This window comes from Saccopteryx bilineata, chromosome 3 (assembly GCF_036850765.1).
Source record: "Saccopteryx bilineata isolate mSacBil1 chromosome 3, mSacBil1_pri_phased_curated, whole genome shotgun sequence".
In the NCBI taxonomy this organism is placed as follows: domain Eukaryota; kingdom Metazoa; phylum Chordata; class Mammalia; order Chiroptera; family Emballonuridae; genus Saccopteryx; species Saccopteryx bilineata.
In genome coordinates this window covers 301,949,065-301,975,939 of record NC_089492.1, presented here as the reverse complement: position 1 = coordinate 301,975,939, position 26,875 = coordinate 301,949,065, and the positions used below count along the sequence as shown (strand labels likewise).

General features: G+C 39.4%; 1 pseudogene; it reads right to left on the bottom strand.

Annotated features, from left to right (window-relative positions):
• LOC136330142 (leukocyte immunoglobulin-like receptor subfamily A member 5) overlaps positions 1–26,392 on the bottom strand; it is a 52,041-nt pseudogene extending 25,649 nt beyond the window's left edge.
• Between the last annotated feature and the right edge of the window lie 483 nt (positions 26,393–26,875).

Sequence of the window (26,875 nt, the reverse complement as noted above, 5' to 3'; positions counted from 1 at the left end):
TACAGGAATTGTCTGACTCCATCAGAAAGAATAACATAAGAATAATAGGTATATCAGAGGGAGAAGAGAAAGAAAATGGAATGGAGAATATACTCAAACAAATAATAGACGAGAACTTCCCAAGCCTGTGGAAGGAACTAAAGCCTCAAATTCAAGAAGCAAACAGAACACCAAGTTTTCTTAACCCCAACAAACCCACTCCAAGGCACATCATAATGAAGATGACACAAACCAATGACAAAGAAAAAATTCTCAAGGCAGCCAGGGAAAAGAAGAGTACAACATATAAAGGAAGGCCTATTAGATTATCATCAGATTTCTCAGCAGAAACTCTACAAGCTAGAAGAGAGTGGACCCCAATATTTAAAGCCCTGAAAAAGAGGAACTTTCAGCCAAGAATACTATACCCATCAAAGCTATCCTTCAAGTATGAAGGAGATATAAAAACATTCACAAATACAGAAAAGATGAGAGAATTTATCAACAGAAAGCCCCCACTCCAGGAAATACTAAAGGGGGTTTTCCAACCAGATTCAAAGAACAAAAGAAAACAACACCACAAGTAACAGCTCCACCAAGAACACAATAAAACCAAACTTAAACTGTGACAACAAAGGAAAAAAAGGGGGGAGAGGATGGAGATTAACAGTAGCAAAGGATGATGAAGTGCAGAAATACTTATAAGATAGGGTACTACAATGAATATGGTAGGTACCCTTTTCATTACTTAATGGTAACCACCCTTAAAAAAACCACCACAAAAACACTTGACTTAAAAAAGGTAGCAACAGAGGAAAGAAGTATGGAACACAAACAAACAAAAACAAATGATAGAAAAACAAAAGAGAATACAGTTAAAGACAATATGAACAAAATAAAAAAGGCAAACCACACAATGGGAGAACATATTTGACAATACGTCTGATAAGGGGTTAATAACCAAAATTTATAAAGAACTTGTAAATCTCTGCCTGACTAGGCAGTGGCACAGTGGATAGAGTGTCGGACTGGGATGTGGAGGACCCAGGTTCAAGACCCTGAGGTCACCAGCTTGAGAGCAGGCTCACCTGGTTTGAGCAAAAGCTCACCAGCTTGGTCCCAGGGTTGCTGGTTCGAGCAAGGGGTTACTAGGTCCGCTGAAGGCCCGCAGTCAAGGCTCATGTGAGAGAGCAGTTAATGAACAACTAAGGGGTTGCAACACGCAACGAAAAACTGATGATTGATGCTTCTCATCTCTCTTTGTTCCTGTCTGTCTGTCCCTATCTGTCCTTCTCTCTGACTCTCTCTCTGTCCTTGTAAAAAAAAAAAAGAGAGAGAGAGAGAGAAAAGAACTTGTAAAATTCAACACCAGGAAGATAAACAGTCCAACCAAAAAATGGGCAAAAGAGATGAATAGACACTTCTCCAAAGAGGACATACAGATGGCCAATAGGCATATGAAAAAATGCTCAACATCACTAATCAATAGAAAAATGCAAATTAAAATCACTGTGAGATGTCAACTCACACCAGAAAGAGTGGCGCTAATCAACAAAACAACACAGAGTAAGTGCTGGCAAGGATGTGGTGAAAAGGAAACCCTCCTACACTGCTGGTGGGAATGCAAACTGGTGCAGCCACTGTGGAAATAAGCCAGACAGAGAAAAAAAATATATGACCTCACTCATATGAGGAATCTGACGAACAGTATGAACTGAGGAGCAGAATAGAGACAGAGGAGGATTCAAAGGATCCAGAAGGAAAGCAGACAGAGGGAAAGGGGATGATAGGGCGATAGAATGGGACAAGAGCAGAAAAGTAAATCCTAGAAGAAAGGGGGGAGGGCATTATGGGGAGGGAGACGGGGGGATATATTGGGGAACACGGGTGACATTAGAATCTATGTAAATACAATAAATTAATAAAAGAAATTAATGACAAAGAAAAAATCCTCAAAACAGCCAGGAAAAAGAAGAACATAACATATAAAGAAAGGCCAATTGAGTTTTCCTCAAACTTCTCAGAAGAAACTCTACAGCCAGAAGAGAGTGGAACCAGACATTTAATTAACAACAACAAAAAAAAGAGGAATTACCAGCCAAGAACATTATTCCCATCAAAGTTATCCTTCAAATAAAGGCAAATTAAAAACTTTTACAGACATACCAAAGCTGAGGGAATTTATCACCAGAAATCCCCCAATGCCGAAAATACTCAAGGGGGTTATTCTTTCAGATACAAAGAACAACACAAAAACAAAACTACAAGTAAAAGCTCCAGCAAGGTAAAACCATGGAAATCTGTGACAGCAGTAACATAAAAGGGGAGAAGATAAAGATTTACAGTACCGAAGGAGGATAGAGTGGAGAAGCACTAATAAGACAAAGGACTCCTGTGCATACAAATATTTTTTTAATAGCCTAATAGTAACCAACCACAAGAAAACGCCCACAGTACTAAAACACATACCATAAAAAAGGAAGAAACAGAGGAGAAAGTATGGAATACCAATAAAATAAAACTGACAAAAACATAGAAGAAACAAAGGAGACATAGAGCTACCAGAAAACAAAACATAAAATGGCTGTAGGAAATCCCCTAGGGTCAATAATTACATTTACAGAATATTTGATCCCTGAACATCAGATTATACATTCTTTTCCAAGGTTCATGAAATATTCTCAAAGATAGACCATACGTTGGGCCACAAAACTAACATCAATATATTCAGTAAGATTGAAGTCATACCAAACATATTTTCTGACCATAAATTTTTGAAATTAGAATTCAACAGCAAAAAGGAGGTAAAGGAACCCACAAAAACATGAAAATTAAAAAAATAAGAAACTAAAAAATGACTTGGTCAAAGAAGAAATAAGAGCAGAGATCAAAAGATATAAATAGACAAATGAGAATGACAACATAACATATCAAAACTATGGAATGCAGAAAAGGAGTAATAAAAGGAAAGTTTATATCATCATAGGCTTATATCAAGAAACAATAAAGATCCCAAGGAAAAAACCTAACATCATGTCTTAAAAAACTAGAAAAATAAAAAGGCAATTCAAAGTTAGCAGAAAAGAATAAATAATAAAAATTAGTGCAGAACTAAATGAAATAGAGAACAAAAATATCTATAGAAAAAATTAATACAACAAAGAGCTGGTTCTTTGTAAAGATCAATAAAATCAGCCAACCATTGACTAGACTCATTATGAAAAAAAGAAAGGATTCATATAAACAAAATCCAGATTGAAAGACGAGAAATTACTACAGATATCACAGATATACAAAGGATCAGAGGATTGTATGCCACTAAATTCAACAACCTAAAGGAAATGGAAAATTCCAAAAACTATACAATCTTCCTAAAACTGAATCATGAAGAAGTGGAAAACATATATAGACCTATAAGCAGGAGGAAATAGAAACAATTATAAAAAAAACCATCGCCCAGTGACGTCACGGAAATGGCGCCGTGAGAAGCGCGTCCGACAGCTCTCCCCTAAATCACAACAAATTTATCAACTAGAAACAGAAAAATTTATCCTCGGAGCATTCCGGAGTTCCACACAAACTGAAAGCAAAAGGACTGTTATCACTTGAATCTGAGAGACGAGGGTGTGGAGGAAGCTACCGCAGCGATGCTCATTCAAGCCGCGAGGGAGTGCGCCTGCGGTGAGTCAGCCCATATACTTGGGAACCGCGAGCCGCCGCGAGCGGCTGACGCGAGCCGCCACCATGAGTCGCCGCGAGCCCCCGGGAGCTGCGGCCGCGAGCGGCCGCCGCGAACCACCACCGCGAGCGGCCACCGCTGCGAGCCGCTGTGAGCAGCCGCATGCGCGCCAGGTCCGGTTGAGCACCACTGACGTTCCCAGCGGCCCGCACACTGCGAGTGGGGGTCGCCGGCCACCGGTGCCCGGAGCGCCCCATTCGCGCGCGTGCCTTGGGCATTCCATGCGCCCAGGGCGCCCTGCTGGCCCGCACACCCAGGGGGCTCCATTATCCTGCACCTGGTGCGGTCCAGCTGCCAGCGGCGGGGCGAGCGGGAGAGGCTTGGGAGATTCTGTCCATGGGCGTGGCACCTCACCCAGCCATTCAAGCTAACAATCAAGCGTTGGGGGAGGGGCGCGCGCAGGCAGCCTAAAATACCTTCGAAAACACAGCTGCGACCCAATCACTGAAATTAGCTTAACCCATGAAATCTGCGCACCCTCGATTCTAATTGATAAGATCTCTCTCAGTTCAGTGACCCAAGACAAGAGACGTGATATTTTTTAGTGCCTCTCGCTAAAGGGGCGGGGGCAACTTCTGATTGATAGAGCCTCCATATTCAGGGATAAAAGCTAACAAGAAGGACTTGGCAGATAATAAGGTCTATACTACACTAGTCGTAAGCAGAGACTAGTGCCTCTTCTTCCCTGAAAAAACAGGCTACAAAGTGTGGAAAGCCTGGGTTGAGTGGTCCAACTAAATGATAGGCGCTGATCAGTCACCTTGACAACAATAGACTCACACCCCCGCCTGATTACACTGGAGGCCCTGACTCTCAGAGCCTTTCCCAAAGCCTTGCACTGAGTGGGGATAGAGTGGGGATTTCTCAGCTCTTTGAGCCTCTTACTCCCCAGGCAGAAGCAGTTGCAGCCTTATAGCTGGATCACCAGGCTGCTAACTCAGAAAGGGGGGACTAGGAGAGAGAATCCAGGAAAGCAAACTCTCTCATCGTTGAACCTTGCAAACGCCAACAAGCCTTTACTTCCAGCAAGACTAAAGCCAATTATATGACATTGCCATAGAATCCCATCAACTGCAAATCCCTACCTAAGAGTGACACAGGGGCAGAGCCTGGGGTACAGAGTCACCGACCAGGAAGAGGAAGAGAAAAGAAAAAGGAAGAAGTTAACCTCTCAAAATCAAGAAAAATCCACAGACTTTACAACTTGATCCACTAATTTTTTTTTTGTTGTTGTTGTTGTTTATCTTTTTGCCTTTATTTCCTCCACCTCGGTCCTTCTATTCTCTGCCCATCTTATGCTTCCCCTTTCTTGAACTACACTACTCATGAGTGTTGCATTTTATTTTTCTTCTTCATCCTCACCCTCCTTTAAGGTTATACTCCAAAACACTTAACTCTCACTCTCTCCTCTTTTGTTTTTTTTTTTTTTGTCTTGCTTTATTTTGTTTTTTTCTCTTCCTATTTTATTTCTTCCTTCATTTTTCTCTTTTTCTTATTTTTTCCTTTCTATTCGTTTTTTCTTTTCTCATTTTACTTTCCTCCCATATAATCCTCAATCACGAACAAATTAGTTAATTTGGGACTCAAGGCTTTTTTTTGGCTTTATTTCTCTTTTTTGCTTTTGTTTTTTTTTTTTCTTGTTTGTTTATTTTTGTGGCATTTTGGGTCCTCCCAACCCAAGGTCTCCATTGTATTTAGTCTTCGCTCCACTTAATACAACAGATTTTTACTTATTATTTTTATTTTTTCTTCTTTATTATTCTTTTTTGGTCCTTTTTTCTGGTTCCCTCTTATCCCTCTCATTATATCTCTTAGTTGACCATCACTTACAAGCAAATCATCTTATGCTTGTCTAAGATTTTCTTCTTTTTATTTTTTTTTTTTGCATTTAGTAGGTCCCTACTCCCTTTTTTTTTGCCCCTTGAACTCTTCACCCCAAATCAGGCCCTCCATTATAGGCACGATATTTCCCTGAGGAGGGGAGAGGAGGGAAAGAGAAGAGAGAAAAAAAGGGGGAAATAATAAATTATTACTGTTTTTTTTTGTGGGGTGTTTTACCCTTTTTTTTTTTTACTTTTTACTCTTTATTAATTCTAATTAGTGCTATCAATAAGACCACCCTCAGATGCCGATAAGAAAGAGGAAATCGAATATTATGGATACAAAAGAAAGAGAGGTAACACAAACAGATGTGGAAAAATCTATGGAGAAAAGACTTAACATATTGGAAGCCTTGGAGCTAAATGACAGAGAATTTAAAATAGAAATCTTAAAAATACTCAGAGATATACAAGAAAACACAGAAAGGCAATATAGGGAGATCAGAAAACAACTCAATGAACACAAAGAATATATTACCAAGGAAATTGAAACTATAAAAACAAATCAAACAGAAATGAAAAACTCAATTCACGAGCTGAAAAACGAGGTAATAAGCTTAGCTAACAGAACAGCCCAGATTGAAGATAGGATTAGTGAAATAGACGACAAACAACTTGAGGCACAACAGAGAGAAGAAGAAAGAGACTCAAAAATAATAAAAAACGAGAAAGCCCTACAGGAATTGTCTGACTCCATCAGAAAGAATAACATAAGAATAATAGGTATATCAGAGGGAGAAGAGAAAGAAAATGGAATGGAGAATATACTCAAACAAATAATAGACGAGAACTTCCCAAGCCTGTGGAAGGAACTAAAGCCTCAAATTCAAGAAGTAAACAGAACACCGAGTTTTCTTAACCCCAACAAACCCACTTCAAGGCACATCATAATAAAGATGACACAAACCAATGACAAAGAAAAAATTCTCAAGGCAGCCAGGGAAAAGAAGAGTACAACATATAAAGGAAGGCCTATTAGATTATCATCAGATTTCTCAGCAGAAACTCTACAAGCTAGAAGAGAGTGGACCCCAATATTTAAAGCCCTGAAAGAGAGGAACTTTCAGCCAAGAATACTATACCCATCAAAGCTATCCTTCAAGTATGAAGGAGATATAAAAACATTCACAAATACAGAAAAGATGAGAGAATTTATCAACAGAAAGCCCCCACTCCAGGAAATACTAAAGGGGGTTTTCCAACCAGATTCAAAGAACAAAAGAAAACAACACCACAAGTAACAGCTCCACCAAGAACACAATAAAACCAAACTTAAACTGTGACAACAAAGAAAAAAAAGGGGGGAGAGGATGGAGATTAACAGTAGCAAAAGACGATGAAGTGCAGAAATACTTATAAGATAGGGTACTACAATGAATATGGTAGGTACCCTTTTCATTACTTAATGGTAACCACCCTTAAAAAAACCACCACAAAAACACTTGACTTAAAAAAGGTAGCAACAGAGGAAAGAAGTATGGAACACAAACAAACAAAAACAAATGATAGAAAAACAAAAGAGAAGAATCAAACTAGATACAAAACTAACAGAAAGCAATTTATAAAATGGCAGTAGGGAACCCACAAGTGTCAATAATTACACTAAATGTAAATGGATTAAACTTACCAATAAAAAGACACAGAGTAGCAGAATGGATTAAAAAAGAAAATCCAACTATATGCTGCCTACAAGAAACACATCTAAGCAACAAGGATAAAAACAAATTCAAAGTGAAAGGCTGTAAAACAATACTCCAAGCAAACAACATCCAAAAAAAAGCAGGCGTAGCAATACTCATATCTAATAATGCTGACTACAAGACAGAAAAAGTACTCAGAGACAAAAATGGTCATTTCATAATGATTAAGGGGAAGTTGAATCAAGAAGACATAACAATCCTTAATATATATGCAACAAACCAAGGAGCACCAAAATATATAAGACAGCAACTTATTGACCTTAAAACAAAAACTAACAAAAATACAATCATACTTGGAGACCTCAATACACCGCTGACGGCTCTAGATCGGTCATCCAAACAGAGAATCAATAAAGATATAGTGGCCTTAAACGAAATACTAGAACACCTGGATATGATAGACATCTACAGGACACTTCATCCCAAAGCGACAGAGTATACATTTTTCTCTAGTGTACATGGAACATTCTCAAGAATTGACCATATGTTGGGCCACAAAGACAATATCAGCAAATTTAGAAAAATTGAAATTGTACCAAGCATATTTTCTGATCATAAAGCCTTGAAACTAGAATTCAACTGCAAAAAAGAGGGGGAAAAACCCACAAAAATGTGGAAACTAAACAACATACTTCTAAAAAATGAATGGGTCAAAGAAGAAATAAGCGCAGAGATCAAAAGATATATACAGACAAATGAAAATGAAAATACGACATATCAGAATCTCTGGGATGCAGCAAAAGCAGTAATAAGAGGAAAGTTCATATCACTTCAGGCCTATATTAACAAACAAGAGAGAGCCGAAGTAAAACACTTAACTTCACACCTTAAGGAACTAGAAAAAGAAGAACAAAGACAACCCAAAACCAGCCGAAGAAAGGAGGTAATAAAAATCAGAGCAGAAATAAATGAAATAGAGAACAGAAAAACTATAGAAAAAATCAATAAAACAAGGAGCTGGTTCTTTGAAAAGATCAACAAAATTGACAAACCCTTGGCAAGACTCACCAAGGAAAAAAGACACAGGACTCAAATAAATAAAATCCAAAATGAAAGAGGAGAGATCACCACAGACATCATAGATATACAAAGAATTATTGTAGAATACTATGAAAAATTATATGCCACCAAATAAAACAATCTAGAAGAAATGGATAAATTCCTAGAACAATACAACCTTCCTAGACTGAGTCATGAATAAGCAGAAAGCCTAAACAGACCAATCAGCAGGGAGGAAATAGAAAAAACTATTAAAAACCTCCCCAAAATTAAAAGTCCAGGCCCAGACGGTTATACTAGTGAATTCTATCAAACATTCAAAGAAGACTTGGTTCCTATTCTACTCAAAGTCTTCCAAAAAATTGAAGAAGAAGCAATACTTCCAAACACATTTTATGAGGCCAACATAACCCTCATACCAAAACCTGGCAAGGATGGCACAAAGAAAGAAAACTACAGACCAATATCTCTAATGAATACAGATGCTAAAATACTAAACAAAATACTGGCAAACCGAATACAACAACATATTAAAAAAATAATACATCATGATCAAGTGGGATTCATCCCAGAATCTCAAGGATGGTTCAACATACGCAAAACGGTTAACGTAATACACCATATCAACAAAACAAAGAACAAAAACCACATGATCTTATCAATAGATGCACAAAAGGCTTTTGATAAAATACAACACAATTTTATGTTTAAGACTCTCAACAAAATGGGTATAGAAGGAAAATATCTCAACATGATAAAGGCCATATATGATAAACCATCAGCCAACATCCTATTAAACGGCATAAAACTGAGGACTTTCTACCTTAAATCAGGAACAAGACAGGGTTGTCCACTCTCTCCACTCTTATTCAACGTGGTGCTAGAAGTTCTGGCCAGAGCAATCAGAAAAGACAAAGAAATAAAAGGCATCCATATCGGAAAAGAAGAAGTAAAGCTATCACTTTTTGCTGATGATATGATCCTATACATCGAAAATCCGAAGGACTCCACAAAAAGATTATTAGAAACAATAAACCAATACAGTAAGGTCGCAGGATACAAAATTAACATACAAAAGTCCATAGCCTTTCTATATGCCAACAATGAAATATTAGAAAACGAACTAAAAAAAATAATCCCCTTCACGATTGCAACAAAAATAAATAAAATACCTAGGAATAAACATAACAAAGAACGTAAAGGACCTATATAATGAAAATTACAAAGCATTGTTAAGGGAAATTGAAAAAGACACAATGAGATGGAAAAATATTCCTTGTTCTTGGATAAGAAGAATAAATATAATCAAAATGGCCATATTACCCAAAGCAATATACAAATTTAATGCAATTCCCATCAAAATCCCTATGAGATTTTTTAAAGAAATGGAACAAAAAATCATCAGATTTATATGGAACTATAAAAAACCCCGAATAGCCAAAACAATCCTAAGGAAAAAGAATGAAGCTGGGGGCATTACAATACCTGACTTTAAACTATATTATAGGGCCACGATAATCAAAACAGCATGGTATTGGCAGAAAAATAGACACTCAGACCAATGGAACAGAATAGAAAGCCCAGAAATAAAACCACATATATATGGTCAAATAATCTTTGATAAAGGGGCCAACAACACACAATGGAGAAAAGAAAGCCTCTTCAACAAATGGTGTTGGGAAAACTGGAAAGCCACATGCAAAAGAATGAAACTCGATTACAGCCTTTCCCCGTGTACTAAAATTAATTCAAAATGGATCAAAGACCTAAATATAAGACCTGAAACAATAAAGTACATAGAAGAAGACATAGGTACTAAAATCATGGACCTGGGTTTTAAAGAACATTTTATGAACTTGACTCCAATGGCAAGAGAAGTGAAGGCAAAGATAAATGAATGGGCCTACAACAGAATTAAAAGTTTTTGCTCAGCAAGAGAAACTGATATCAAAATAAACAGACAGCCAACTATATGGGAACTGATATTTTCAAACAACAGTTCAGATAAGGCCCTAATATCCAAAATTTACAAAGAACTCATAAAACTCAACCACAAACAAACAAACAATCCAATAAAAAAATGGGAAGAGGACATGAACAGACACTTCTCCCAGGAAGAGATACAAATGGCCAACAGATATATGAAAAGATGCTCAGCTTCATTAGTTATTAGAGAAATGCAAATCAAAACTACAATGAGATACCACCTCACTCCTGTTAGATTAGCTATTATCAACAAGACGGGTAATAGCAAATGTTAGAGAGGCTGTGGAGAAAAAGGAACCCTCATTCACTGTTGGTGGGACTGTAAAGTAGTACATCCATTATGGAGGAAAATATGGTGGTTCCTCAAAAAACTGAAAATAGAACTACCTTATGACCTAGCAATCCCTCTACTGGGTATATACCCCAAAACCTCAGAAACATTGATATGTGAAGACACATGTAGCCCCATGTTCATTGCAGCACTGTTCACAGTGGCCAAGACATGGAAACAACCAAAAAGCCCTTCAATAGAAGACTGGATAAAGAAGATGTGGCACATATACACTATGGAATACTACTCAGCCATAAGCAATGATGACATCAGATCATTTACAGCAAAATGGTGGGATCTTGATAACATTATACGGAGTGAAATAAGTAAATCAGAAAAAAACAGGAACTACATGATTCCATACATTGGTGGAACATAAAAATGAGACTAAAAGACATGGACAAGAGTGTGGTGGTTACCAAGGGTGGGGGGGGGAGGGAGGACATGGGAGGGAGGGAGGGAGAGAGTTAGGGGGAGGGGGATGGGCACAGATAACTAGATAGAGAGTGACGGAGGATAATCTGACTTTGGGCGAGGGGTTTGCAACATAATTTGATGACAAAATAACCTAGACATGTTTTCTTTGAATATATGTACCCTGATTTATTAATGTCATCCCATTACCATTAATAAAAATTTATTAAAAAAAAAAAAAAAAACATCGCCCAAAAAATTTCAAGATCAGATGACCATACTAGTGAATCTACCAAACATTCAAAGAAGATTTGGTACCTATAATTCTCAAAGTCTTCCAAAATATCAAACAAGAAGCAATAATCCATAACACATTTTATGAGTTCAACATAACCTTCATACCAAAACCTGGCAAGGACAACACACAAAAAGAAAACTACAGACCAATATCTTTAATGAGCACAAATGCCAAAATCCTAAACAAAATATTAAAAAATCAAATACAACACATTTAAAAAATAAGTCATCATGATCAAGTGGGATTCGTTCCAGAAGCACAAGGATGGTTCAACATATGAAAATTAATCATCATAATATACCACATCAATAAAACAAGGACCAAAGTCATATGACCCTATCAATAGATGTAGAAAAGAAGTTCAATAACATACAACATCCATTTATGTTTAAAACATTCAATAAAACCAGAATAGAAGAAAAGTATCTCACTATACTAAAGGCCATATATGACAAACCATCACCTATTATCATATTACATGGTGAAAAATTGAAAGCTTTTCTTCTAAATTCAGGAAAAGACATGGCTGCCCACTCTCTCCTCTCTTATTCAACAGAGTTCTGGAAGTTTTAGCCAGAGTGACCAAGCAACAGAAAGAAATAAAAAGCATCCATATTAGGAAAGAAGTAAAGGGTATCACTTTGTGCAGATCACAGGAGCCTATGTATAGAAAACCCCAAAGACTTCACCAAAATCTTATTAGAAATAATAAACCAATACAATAAAGTCACAAAATACAAAGTCAATATATTATTCAAAAGGTTATTTCTTTTCTATATGTCAATGATAAAATTTCAGAAAATGAACTCAAAAATACAATTTCTTTTACAAATGCAAAAAATAAATAAAATATTAAATACCTAGGAATAAACTTAGCCAAAGATGGAAAGAACCTAAATACTGAAAACTACAAAATGTTATTGAAAGAAATTGAAAAGTGACGTCACGAAAATGGTGCCGTGAGCAGCACGTCTGACAGATCTCCCCAAAATCTCAACAAATTTATCAACTAGAAACAGAAAAATTTATCCTCGGAGCATTCCGGAGTTCCACACAAACTGAAAGTGAAAGGACTGTTATCACTTGAATCTGAGAGACGAGGGTGTGGAGGAAGCTAACTACCGCAGGGACGTTCATTCAAGCCGCGGAGGGAGTGCGCCTGTGGTGAGTCGGCCCACACTTGGGAGCGGCGAGCAGCCGCTGGTGCGCGCGGTCCGGTCACAGAGCGAGCACCGCCAGGGTCCCCAGCGGCCCGGCGCACTGCGAGTGAGAGTCCCCAGCCACCGGTGCCTGGAGCACCCCATTCGTGCGCGTGCCCTAGGTGTCCCACGAGCCCAGAGCGCCCCACTGGGCCGCACACCCAGGGTGCCCCATTATCCCGCGCACCTGGTGCGCCCCAGCCGCCAGTGGCGGGGCGAGCGGGAGAGGCGCCAGGGCGGTCTTCCTACTTGGGAGATTCTCTGCGTGTGCAGGGCACCTCACCCAGCCATTCAAGCTAACAATCAAGTGTTGGGGGAGGGGCGCACGGGCAGCCTGAAATACTTTCTGGAGCACAGCTGTGGATCCAATCACTGAAATTAGCTTAACCCACGAAATCTGCGCACCCACGGGGCTCTAATTGATAAGATCTCTCTCAGTTCAGCGATCCAAGACAAGAGGCGTGATATTTTTTAGTGCCTCTCACTAAAGGGGCGGGGGCAACTTCTGATTGACAGAGCCTCCATATTCAGGAATAAATGCTAACAAGAGGGACTTGGCAGATAAGAACTATACTACACTAGTCGCAAGCAGCGACTAGTGCCTCTTCTTCCCACCCAAAACAGGCTACAAAGTGTGAAAAGCCTGGGTTGAGTGGTCCAAATGAATGCTAGGCGCTGAACAGTCACCTTGACAACAATTGACTCCCAGCCCCGCCTGATTATGCTGGAGGCTCTGACTGCCAGAGCCTTCCCCAAAGCCTTGTGCTGAGTGGGGATAGAGTGGGGATTTCCTAGCTCTTTGAGCCTCTTACTCCCCAGGCAGAAGCAGTAGCAGCCTTATAGCTGGATCACCAGGCTGCTAATTTAGGAAGGGGAGACTAGGAGAGAGACTCCAGGAAAGCAAACTCTCTCATTGTTGGACCCTGCAAACGCCAACAAGCCTTGACTACCAGAAGACTAAAGCCAATTATGTAACATTGCCATAGAATCCCATCAACTGCAAATCCCTACCTAAGTGTGACACAGGGACAGAGCCTGGGGTACAGTCAACGACCAGGAAGAGGGAGAGAAAAGAAAAAGGAAGAAGTTAACCTCTCAAAATCAAGAAAAATCCACAGACTTTATAACTTGTTCCACTAATTTTTCATTGTTGTTGTTTGTTTCTTCTATCTTATTGCCTTTATTATTATTATTTCTATTTCCTCCACCTTGGTCCGTTTATTCTCTGCCCATCTTATGCTTCCCTTTTCTTGAACTACACTACCCATGAGTGTTACATTTTATTTCTTTTCTTCATCCTCACTCCCCTTTAAGGTTACACTCCAAAACACTTAACTCTCACTCTCTCCCCCCTTTTTTTTTTTTTTGCTTTATTTTGTTTTGTTCGCTTCCTTTTTTTCTTCCTTCATTTTTCTCTTTACCCTATTTTTTCCTTTCTATTCGTTTCTTCTTTTCTCCTTTTACTTTTCCTCCCATTTAATCCTCAATCACGAACAAATTATTTAATTTGGGACTCAAGTTTTTTTGGTTTTTTTTTTTCGCTTTTGTTTTTGGGTTTTTTTTTGTTTGTTTATTTTTGTGTCATTTTGGGTACTTTTTATGTTGCTTCTTAACTCACTAGCATTCCTCCCAACCCAAGGTCTCCATTGTATTTAGTCTTCGCTGCACTTATTACAACAGATTTTTACTTTTTATTTTTATTTTTTTCTTCTTTATTATTCTTTTTTTCCCCTTTTTTCTGATTCCCTCTTATCCCTCTCAATATATCTCTTAGTCGACCATCACTTACAAGCAAATTATCTTATGCTTGTCTAAGATTTTCTCCTTTTTTTTTTGCATTTAGTAGGTCCCTACTCCCTTTTCTTGCCCATTGAACACTTCACCCCAAATCAGGCCCTCCATTATAGGCAGTTTTTGTTCCATTTAGCATAATATAATTCACAGGTCATCACAATATTTCCCTGAGGAGGGGAGAGGAGGGAAAGAGAAGAAAGAAAAAAGCGGGAAATAATAAATTATTACTGTTTTTTTTTGTAGGGTGTTTTACCTTTTTTTTTTACTCTTTATTAATTCTAATTAGTGCTATCAACAAGACCACCCTCAGATGCCAATAAGAAAGAGGAAATCGAATATTATGGATACAAAAGATAGAGAGGTAACACAAATAGATGTGGAAAAATCTATGGAGAAAAGATTTAACATATTGGAAGCCTTGGAGCTAAATGACAGAGAATTTAAAATAGAAATCTTAAAAATACTCAGAGATATACAAGAAAACACAGAAAGGCAATTTAGGGAGATCAGAAAACAACTCAATAAACACAAAGAATATATTACCAAGGAAATTGAAACTATAAAAACAAATCAAACAGACATGAAAAATTCAATTCACGAGCTGAAAAACGAGGTAACAAGCTTAGCTAACAGAACAGCCCAGATAGAAGATAGGATTAGTGAAATAGAAGACAAGCAACTTGAGGCACAACAGAGAGAAGAAGAAAGAGACTTAAAAATAATAAAAAACGAGAAAGCCCTACAGGAATTGTCTGACTCCATCAGAAAGAATAACATAAGAATAATAGGTATATCAGAGGGAGAAGAGAAAGAAAATGGAATGGAGAATATACTCAAACAAATAATAGATGAGAACTTCCCAAGCCTGTGGAAAGAACTAAAGCCTCAAATTCAAGAAGCAAACAGAACACCGAGTTTTCTTAACCCCAACAAACCCACTCCAAGGCACATCATAATAAAGATGACACAAACCAATGACAAAGAAAAAATTCTCAAGGCAGCCAGGGAAAAGAAGAGTACAACATATAAAGAAGGCCTATTAGATTATCATCAGATTTCTCAGCAGAAACTCTACAAGCTGGAAGAGAGTGGACCCCAATATTTAAAGCCCCGAAAGAGAGGAACTTTCAGCCAAGAATACTATACCCATCAAAGCTATCCTTCAAGTATGAAGGAGATATAAAAACATTCACAAATACAGAAAAGATGAGAGAATTTATCAGCAGAAAGCCCCTACTCCAGGAAATACTAAAGGGGGTTTTCCAACCAGATTCAAAGAACAAAAGAAAACAAAACCACAAGTAACAACTCCACCAAGAACACAATAAAACCAAACTTAAACTGTGACAACAAAAGAAAAAAAGGGGGGAGAGGACGGAGATTAACAGTAGCAAAGGACGATGAAGTGCAGAAATACTCATAAGATAGGGTACTACAATGAATATGGTAGGTACCCTTTTCATTACTTAATGGTAACCACCCTTGAAAAAACCACCACAAAAACACTTGACTTAAAAAAGGTAGCAACGGAGGAAAGAAGAATGGAATACAAACAAACAAAAACAAACGATAGAAAAACAAAAGAGAAGAATCAAACTAGATACAAAACTAACAGAAAGCAATTTATAAAATGGCAGTAGGGAACCCACAAGTGTCAATAATTACACTAAATGTAAATGGATTAAACTTACCAATAAAAAGACACAGAGTAGCAGAATGGATTAAAAAAGAAAATCCAACTATATGCTGCCTACAAGAAACACATCTAAGCAACAAGGATAAAAACAAATTCAAAGTGAAAGGCTGTAAAACAATACTCCAAGCAAACAACACCCCAAAAAAAGCAGGTGTAGCAATACTCATATCTAATAATGCTGACTACAAGACAGAAAAAGTACTCAGAGACAAAAATGGTCATTTCATAATGATTAAGGGGAAGTTGAATCAAGAAGACATAACAATCCTTAATATATATGCAACAAACCAAGGAGCACCAAAATATATAAGACAGCTACTTATTGACCTTAAAACAAAAACTAACAAAAATACAATCATACTTGGAGACCTCAATACACCTCTGACGGCTCTAGATCGGTCATCCAAACAGAGAATCAATAAAGATATAGTGGCCTTAAATGAAATACTAGAACACCTGGATATGATAGACATCTACAGGACACTTCATCCCAAAGCGACAGAGTATACATTTTTCTCTAGTGTACATGGAACATTCTCAAGAATTGACCATATGTTGGGCCACAAAGACAATATCAGCAAATTTAGAAAAATTGAAATTGTGCCAAGCATATTCTCTGATCATAAAGCCTTGAAACTAGAATTCAACTGCAAAAAAGAGGGGGAAAAACCCACAAAAATGTGGAAACTAAACAACATACTTCTAAAAAATGAATGGGTCAAAGAAGAAATAAGTGCAGAGATCAAAAGATATATACAGACAAATGAAAATGAAAATATGACATCAAAATTTCTGGGATGCAGTAAAAGCAGTAATAAGAGGAAAGTTCATATCACTTCAGGCCTATATGAACAAACAAGAGAGAGCCGAAGTAAACCACTTAACTTCACACCTTAAGGAACTAGAAAAAGAACAAAGACAACCCAAAACCAGCCGAAGAAAGGAGATAATAAAAATCAGAGCAGAAATAAATGAAATAGAGAACAGAAAAACTATAGAAAAAATCAATAAAACAAGAAGCTGGTTCTTTGAAAAGATCAACAAAATTGACAAACCCTTGGCAAGACTCACCAAGGAAAAAAGGTACAGGACTCAAATAAAATCCAAAATGAAAGAGGAGAAATCACCACAGACATCATAGATATACAAAGAATTATTGTAGAATACTATGAAAAACTATATGCCACCAAATACAACAATCTAGAAGAAATGGATAAATTCCTAGAACAATACAACCTTCCTAGATTGAGTCATGAAGAAACAGAAAGCCTAAACAGACCAATTAGCAGGGAGGAAATAGAAAAAACTATTAAAAACCTCCCCCAAAATAAAAGCCCAGGCCCAGACGGTTATACTAGTGAATTCTATCAAACATTCAAAGAAGACTTGGTTCCTATTCTACTCAAAGTCTTCCAAAAAATTGAAGAAGAAGCAATACTTCCAAACACATTTTATGAGGCCAACATAACCCTCATACCAAAACCTGGCAAGGATGGCACAAAGAAAGAAAACTACAGACCAATATCTCTAATGAATACAGATGCTAAAATCCTCAACAAAATACTGGCAAACCGAATTCAACAACATATTAAAAAGATTATACACCATGACCAAGTGGGATTCATACCAGAATCTCAAGGATGGTTCAACATATGTAAAACAGTTAATGTAATACACCATATCAACAAAACAAAGAACAAAAACCACATGATCTTATCAATAGATGCAGAAAAGGCTTTTGATAAAATACAACACAATTTTATGTTTAAGACTCTCAACAAAATGGGTATAGAAGGAAAATATCTCAACATGATAAAGGCCATATATGATAAACCATCAGCCAACATCATATTAAATGGCATAAAACTGAGGACTTTCCACCTTAAATCAGGAACAAGACAGGGTTGTCCACTCTCTCCACTCTTATTTAATGTGGTGCTAGAAGTTCTGGCCAGAGCAATCAGACAAGACAAAGAAATAAAAGGCATCCATATCGGAAAAGAAGAAGTAAAGCTATCACTTTTTGCTGATGATATGATCCTATACATTGAAAACCTGAAGGACTCCACAAAAAGATTATTAGAAACAATAAACCAATACAGTAAGGTTGCAGGATACAAAATTAACATACAAAAGTCCATAGCCTTTCTATATGCCAACAATGAAATATTAGAAAACGAACTCAAAAAAATAATTCCCTTTACGATTGCAACAACAACAAAAAATACCTAGGAATAAACATAACAAAGAATGTAAAGGACCTATATAACAAAAACTACAAGGCATTATTAAGAGAAATAGAAAAAGACACAATGAGATGGAAAAATATTCCTTGTTCTTGGATAGGAAGAATAAATATAATTAAAATGGCCATATTACCCAAAGCAATATATAAATTTAATGCAATTCCCATCAAAATTCCTGTGACATTTTTTAAAGAAATGGAACAAAAAATCATCAGATTTATATGGAAATATAAAAAACCCTGAATAGCCAAAGCAATCCTAAGGAAAAAGAATGAAGCTGGGGGCATTACAATACCTGACTTTAAACTATATTATAGAGCCACGATAATCAAAACAGCATGGTATTGGCAGAAAAATAGACACTCAGACCAATGGAACAGAATAGAAAGCCCAGAAATAAAACCACATATATATGGTCAAATAATCTTTGATAAAGGGGCCAACAACACACAATGGAGAAAAGAAAGCCTCTTCAATAAATGGTGTTGGGAAAACTGGAAAGCCACATGCAAAAGAATGAAACTCGACTACAGCCTGTCCCCATGTACTAAAATTAATTCAAAATGGATCAAAGACCTAAATATAAGACCTGAAACAATAAAGTACATAGAAGAAGACATAGGTACTCAACTCATGGACCTGGGTTTTAAAGAACATTTTATGAACTTGACTCCAATGGCAAGAGAAGTGAAGGCAAAGATAAATGAATGGGACTACATCAGAATAAAAAGTTTTTGCTCAGCAAGAGAAACTGATATCAAAATAAACAGACAGCCAACTAAATGGGAAATGATATTTTCAAACAACAGCTCAGATAAGGGCCTAATATCCAAAATTTACAAAGAACTCATAAAACTCAACAACAAACAAACAAACAATCCAATAAAAAAATGGGAAGAGGACATGAACAGACACTTCTCCCAGGAAGAGATACAAATGGCCAACAGATATATGAAAAGATGTTCAGCTTCATTAGTTATTAGAGAAATGCAAATCAAAACTACAATGAGATACCACCTCACCCCTGTTAGATTAGCTATTATCAACAAGACGGGTAATAGCAAATGTTGGAGAGGCTGCGGAGAAAAGGGAACTCTCATCCACTGTTGGTAGGACTGTAAAGAGGTACAACCATTATGGAGGAAAGTATATTTTCAAACAACAGCTCAGATAAGGGCAGTTTTTGGTTCCTCAAAAAACTGAAAATAGAACTACCTTATGACCCAGCAATCCCTCTACTGGGTATATACCCCAAAACCTCAGAAACATTGATACGTAAAGACACATGTAGCCCCATGTTCATTGCAGCACTGTTCACAGTGGCCAAGACATGGAAACAACCAAAAAGCCCTTCAATAGAAGACTGGATAAAGAATATGTGGCACATATACACTATGGAATACTACTCAGCCATAAGAAATGATGACATCGGATCATTTACAGCAAAATGGTGGGATCTTGATAACATTATACGGAGTGAAATAAGTAAATCAGAAAAAAACAAAAAGTACATGATTCCATACATTGGTGGAACATAAAAACGAGACTAAGAGACATGAACAAGAGTGATGGTTACCAGGGGTGGGAGGAGGGAGGACATGGGAGGGAGGGAGGGAGGGAGAGAGTTAGGGGGAGGGGGAGGGGCACAGAGAACTAGATAGAGGATGACGGAGGACAATCTGACTCTGGGCGAGGGGTATGCAACATAATTTAATGACAAGATAACCTAGACATGTTTTTTTTCAATATATGTACCCTGATTTATTAATGTCATCCCATTAACATTAATAAAAATTTTTTAAAAAAAAATTATCAACATTTAAAAAAAAAAAGAAAGAAATTGAAAAACACACAATGAAATGGAAAAATAGTTTGTGTTCATGGATTGGGAGAATTAATATATTTAAAATGGCTATATTACCCAAAACAATATACAAATTTAATGCAACCCCCATAAAAATCCCAATGTTATTTTTAATGCAGTAGAATAAATAATTACAAGGTTTGTATGAAACCATAAAATAACTCAAATAGTCAAAGCAATCCTGAGGAAAAAGAATGAAGCTGGAGGTATCACACCAACTGACTTCAAATTATTCTATAGAGCCATAATAATTAAAACACCATGTTATTGGCAGAAAAACAGACATACAGATCAATGGAACAGAATAAAAAGCCCAGAAATAAAACCACCTATATATGGATGAATAATATTTGATAAAGGAGCAAAAACACACAATAGAGAAAAAAAAGCCTCTTCAATAAATGGTGCTGGGAAAATAGGAAAGTCACATGCAAAAGAATGAAGCTTGACTACAGTTTGTCCCCTTGCACTAAAATTAATTCAGAATGGATCAAAGACCTAAATATAAGATCTAAAACAATAAATTACAGAGAAGAAAATGTAAGTACTAAACTTATGGACCTTAACTGTGGAGCACATTTTATGAATTTGACCCCAAAGGCAAGGGAAGTAAAGGCAGAAATAAATGAATAGGACTATATCAAACTAGAAAGCTTCGGCACAGCAAAAGAAACCTACAGCAAAACAAATAGGCAGCCAACTAAATGGGAGATGATATTTGCAAACAGTTCCTATAAGGGGTTAATATTCAAAATATATAAAGAACTTACAAAACTCAGTAACAAATGAGCAAACAATCCAATAAAAAAATAGGGAGAGGACCTGAACAGACCTTTCTCCCAAGAGGATATACAAATGGCCAACAGATATATGAAAAGATGTTCATCTTCACTAGCTATTCGAGAAATGGAAATCAAAACTATAATGAGATACCACCTCACACCTGTTAGAGTGACTATTATCAACAAGAAAGGTAATAACAAGTGTTGGAGATGCTGTGGAGAAAAAGGAACCATTATTCACTGCTCGTGGGAATGTAGACTGGTACCGCCATTATGTAAGAAAGTGTGGAGGTTCCTCAAAAAATTAAGAATAGAACTACCATATGACCCAGCAATCTCTCTACAGGGTATCTACCCCAAAAATCTCAAAAAGATTGTGACAAAAACACACACGTATCCCTCCCCATGTTCATCACAGCATTATTCACAGTGGCCAAAACATGAAAACAACCACAGTGTCCCCAGGTAGAGGATTGGATAAAGGAGAAGTGGTATATATATACAACAGAATACTACTCAGACATAAGAAATGAAGACATTGCCATTTACAACAACATGGATGAACCTTGAGAACATCATACTGAATGAAATAGGAAAAGCTAAGAATGATATGATTTCACATATCGGTGGGATATAAAACTGAGACTCATGGCTAGAGAAAAAAGTGAAGTGGTTCTTGGGAAAGGGGGCTATGGTGGAGGGAGAGGGTGAAGTGAATAAAGAGGAAGAAATATATGGTGACAGAAAATTATTTGACTTTTGGAGATGGGTATACAACATAATCAAAAGTTTAAATGCTAGCCTGACCTGTGGTGGCACAGTGGATATAGCATTGACCTGAAATGCTGAAATCGCCAGTTCGAAACCCTGGGCTTGCCTGGTCAAGGCACATATAGGAGTTGATGCTTCCTGCTCCTCTGCCTTCATATCTATCTCTCTCTCTCTCTCTCTCACCCTCTCACTGTCCTCTTTCTTAAAGTGAATAAATAAAATCCAAAGAAAAAATGTTTAAATGCTATAGAATTGTTTACTGGTACCTATGTACTCTTATTGATCAATGTCACCCTGTGAAATTTAATTTTCTAAATAAGTTTTTAAAAAAGAAAGAAAAAACAATCAGAGAAAGAAGATCTAAGAAATCTAGCAGATCATCAAATAAATATGCTCAAACCAACAGCTTCCTCATATGTACTTACTATTATTTAGAAAATACAAGGGAATCAAACAGCTTGCTTACAAATTACAAATTAGATGTGTAATTCTTTTTTCAAATTTTTAATATTGAATTTATTGGGGTAACATTTGTTAACAAAGCCATACTGGTTTCAGGCGTACAATTCTTTTTTTTTTTTTTGAATAACAGAACATTTTATTTTTTAATGTTTGTGAGTATATACATTATAAGTTGACCTTCAAGTTCTTATCTGATATCTGAATCAATTGTTCAATAGCTCTCTTTCCAAATTACTATGCATTTTTTAGTTTAGAAATAATAAAATTCACTTTTTGTGTATAAATACCTATGAGTTTTAATAACTGCACAGTCATTTGTGATCATTATCATGACCAAGAGGTAGACTAGTTCTATCATGTCTCAGAACGTTCCTTTCCAAAAAGTAGAAACCACACAAATATCCTTAAATAGGTTTGTGGGTATACCACACAAATTTAAGATTTATGTTAAATTGTTTATTTTCTCACCAGCCCCATCATATCACTTGCTACCTTCACAATTATACTTACTACCATATAAAATTCTAGCCCTACATCAATTTAACCATCTGTCTACTCTGCTCTTGTATCTGGATTGCAGAGTGCAGGCGTGCCTAGGAGATATCGCTGGTTTCCTTCCAGAGCACCGCGGCAAAGCAAATAACATCTTATTGCTGGTGGAATGTCTTCCTTCAATTTTTTAAAATAACACAACATTTGTGATGTGTGATAAAATGAAGTGTGTCTGTAATTATGAAGAGAAATTCTACAAATGCATAAACTGCTGATACTACAGTTTAAAGCTTTCAATTTTAACAGCTAATTTTCTCTTAACATTCTTTCCATTTCTACTTTTGCTCTCATATTTGGGCTGTGGTTCTGCCTCACTTGGGACCTGCAATAGACTGTAAACTGATGTTTTCTCTTCAGTTTTTCCCATGACACCCAATGTACCTCATTTTTCCTTACCCCACCTCAGGCGTACAATTCTTAAAGAAGATTCTAAATTTCCTGAATTTTACAAATACCTATCAAATGTTTCTGATGTTTATTAGCTTCAAAAATGTTTAAACCTAGTGCTGGCCAGTTGCTCAGTGGTAGAAAATCCACCTGGCATATGGATATGCCAGGTTTGATTCCCAGCCAGGACACAGAGGAGAAGCAGCCACCTGCTTCTCCACCCCTCCCCCTCTCCGTACTTTCTCTCTCTCTCTCTTCGCCTCCTGCAGCCATGGCTCGATTAGAGCAAGTTGGTCCCGGGCGCTGAGGATGGCCATGGCCTCTGCCTCAGGTGCTAAAAAATGGCTCGAGTTGCAACAAAGCAAAGGCCCCAGATGGGCAGAGCATCACCCTGTAGTGGGCTTGCCAGGTGGATCCTGGTCGGATGCGTACTTGAGTCTGTCTCTACCTCCCCTACTTTCACTAAAAAAATAAAAATAAAAGATTTATATCTAATTTGAAAATGTGTGTGATAAAAAAATAATATCAACAAGATGTTACTCTCAATAATAAGTGTATGAATTTAATGTACTCCCAATGAAAATGGAAATAGAGTTATTTATATTTGAATCGTGACTCCATATAACAAAAGTTAAATTGTTAGTTTAGACATTGAAGAGTTGTCTAGAAGTTCTCACACAAGAGCAATAACAGAGCCATGTGCACAGCCCACTGATACGAATGCACACCGTCTGGGCGAGGCCCCGGGTCCTCGTGAGCTGTGCACACCCCCTCCTTATTCCCAGGGGAGCACAGAGTGCCTGGAGGCCCCCAGGGGAGCACAGGGGCCATGCAGAGTGTTTCCCACAGGTGGGGATACTTCCCTCTACAGGAGAGCGTCCCGTGGGGGCCGGGTCTGTTCTCTCTGCTCGGCATGATCATCTCCCTGCTCATTTCCCACATGCCTCACTCTACCCGCCCCTTGTTATCTCTGCTAAGATCAGAAATGGGGGCTCAGGGTGGGAGGTCCTGTGTGTTTCCAACCTCATGTGGGCTGGACCTTCCTCTGTGAAACCTCCTGCACCCCCTCATTTATTACTGTCCCCGACTTTCCTAGGGGCACGGCCCTGAGGGGACCAAGTATAGGAAGGACAGGGTCAGTGTCCCCTCACCTGAGACCAGGAGCTCCAGGGGCTCACTGGGGTGTGACAGCAGGTAGACGTTGGTGCTGTTTGAGCTGTAGCACCTGTAGGTCCCCCCGTGGGCTGAGGTCACAGGATGCATGGAGATCTCTGCCTGGTACTGCTGAGCTCAGAGCTCTGATATAAGACGCCAGGGGGGATCGGCTGTCCACTCATTGGACAGAAGGAAAGTGTCCATCGGGATCTGTGTCCAAAGAAGGGTCATGGTCTCTCCTGAGGCCACCGTGGGGCCCAGCTGCACTGAGAGAGAGGGTCTGTCTGGGAGCCGTCCTAGAGAGAGGGAGGTGGGTGAGGGGCTGCTGCCACCTTGTTCTGACCTGAGCGTCAGCAGGCTTCTCTCCGAGGACCCTCTTCCTGTCTGTCTCTGTTTCTCTGAGTCTCCCCTCCCTCCCATCCCCTGTCTCTCTCTGTTTCCCTCCCTGGAGACCTGCATGTTCACTCTGCCCATCACCACCTGAGATCCCCCAGCAGGGCCTGTGCAGAGTCTGGGTCCCTGACTGAACCCACAGGCCCCTCACCTGCCACCAGGATGTCCACGGGGTCACTGGGCGCCGACCACTCGGAGGAGAGGCTGTGTCCACCGTAGCATCTGTACCGGCCCCAGTGGGAGCTGCTCACAGTGTCCAGGGAGAAGTTGGCCTGAGAGAGCCCAGCCTGGGGCTGCAGACAAGGCCCTGGGGGAGGTCATGTCCTCTCTCCTTGATGAGAACAAATCTGTCGTAGCCAACATTAGAGTGACACTGGAGAGTCAGGCTCTGTCCATAGACCACGATGGGGCCCTGCTAGGTCAGGAGGGAGGGCTTCTGAGACACACCTGGGGAGACCAGACGTGAGTTATGGGGGCTGCTCCTCCCATACAATGCCTTCTCCTGTCCTGGCCCAGGTCGCACTGTCTCTCTGGGTCTCTGACCAGTAGCCACAGTGTTCCCTCCCCCCACCCTCTCACATAGGGCTCCCTCACAGCAATGATGCCAGTAATGAGTCTGATGCTTAAATCCATGGATGGGACTAATGAAACTTATTCACCTGAGACCAGGAGCTCCAGGATGTCACTGGGCTGTGACCACACCTGGGGGATGTTACTGTAACAGCCATAGCATCTGAACGTCCACCTGTGGCTGGAGGTCATGGGGCCCACAGGGAACAGGGCCTGGAACCGCCCATTTGGGTGTTGTTTTGAATCCTGGGTCCAAGAGGACCTGTGTTCTCCTTCCTTAGTGAGAGTGAACTTTCCAAACCCTTTCTCTGAGCCACACTGGAGGGTCACATACCCGCCTGAGATCATGACAGGGCTGGGCAGGGCTGAGAGGCTGGGTTTGCTGTAGAATCCTAGGAGAGGAAAGGGCAGCATGTTAGATGGGCTCACACCTCCCTCACATCCCCCATGACTGGGCTGTGAGAGGGGAGACCCCCTGAGAACAGACCCCCTTCCTGAGGCAGAGCCTGAAGCTTGTACCCCTGAGTGTCCCCTCACCTGTTACCACTAGCTTCAGGGGTCACTCTGCTCTGACCAGCAGTGGCGCTGAGATAGTGACAGTGATATATCCCTGCAGTGCTCTGTCATCTGTGTGATGGAGAAGTTGGCTTTGTCCCTGGAATCCAGTGGCTTCTTTTTGTACCAAGGTTCAGAGCTTCTGTCTTTGTAAAGATGGCACTCCTGGGCCTTCAGGGTCCCCTGACACCAGATGGTCACAGGGCTGCCCCAGGGGATGACAAGTTCTGGATCAGCCTAGAGGGTGAGTTTGGGGAGGGTCCCTGAAAGGAAATCAGAGGCTGAGTCACAAGACATTTCCGTCCCCCAGTCTCCAGCTCTCAGCCAGAACACCTCAGATGTCCCCGTGTCCATCAGCCCAGAACTTCTTTATTCTATTCACAACTTCCCAGGGATGACCCCTTGTCCCCATGAGGAGTGGGACCTGAGACACCTGGGGACCAACTCACCTGCCTGCACTCGGGTTCTCAGAGCCACACTCAGTCCTAGAAGTAATTTCATGTGAGATTGAGCCCAGAATCCTGAGGAGAACCCTCTTTCCCGTGAGCCTCCTGAGTCCTGGGGTCCCTCCCAGACCAGGGCTTCCCCTCCCCTCCTCATTCTCACTGAGGCAGAGCAGGGCTGTGAGCGTGGGGGTCATGGTGTCTCTTCTCTCTTGTCCTGACTGTGCAGATGGAAGAAACCATGGGGTCCTCAGCAGAAAAAGACATACAGGGTGGGGTCATGGAAGGCTGGCCCTCTCTGTCACAGGTTTGTCACATGAACAGCTTTCCAGAAAGGGGAACATTCCCTCCCTGGGAACCTAGCTCTCACTTTCATGATGAAATGGCAAACTTACCTGGAATCTCCTGAGAGGCCTCTTTCAGGTGAGCTGACTCAGGGCAGGTCCTTTTCTGTCAGAGCCTCCCCCATGGGGTCACCGTCATCCTCAGCCCATCCATCAGGTCCTCCCTGTGGGGTCCTCACCATGGACAGTGGTCACCAGCCCTGGAGATGCTTCAGGAAGACGTGGGTCTCGGTGACTGCGGAGCTCAGATCAGCAGGGACAGGTCCACCGTCTCCCTGTGCAGTTCAGGTCCAGTGTCTCTGACAATGAGCACCAAGGGGAACTAGATAAAAATAA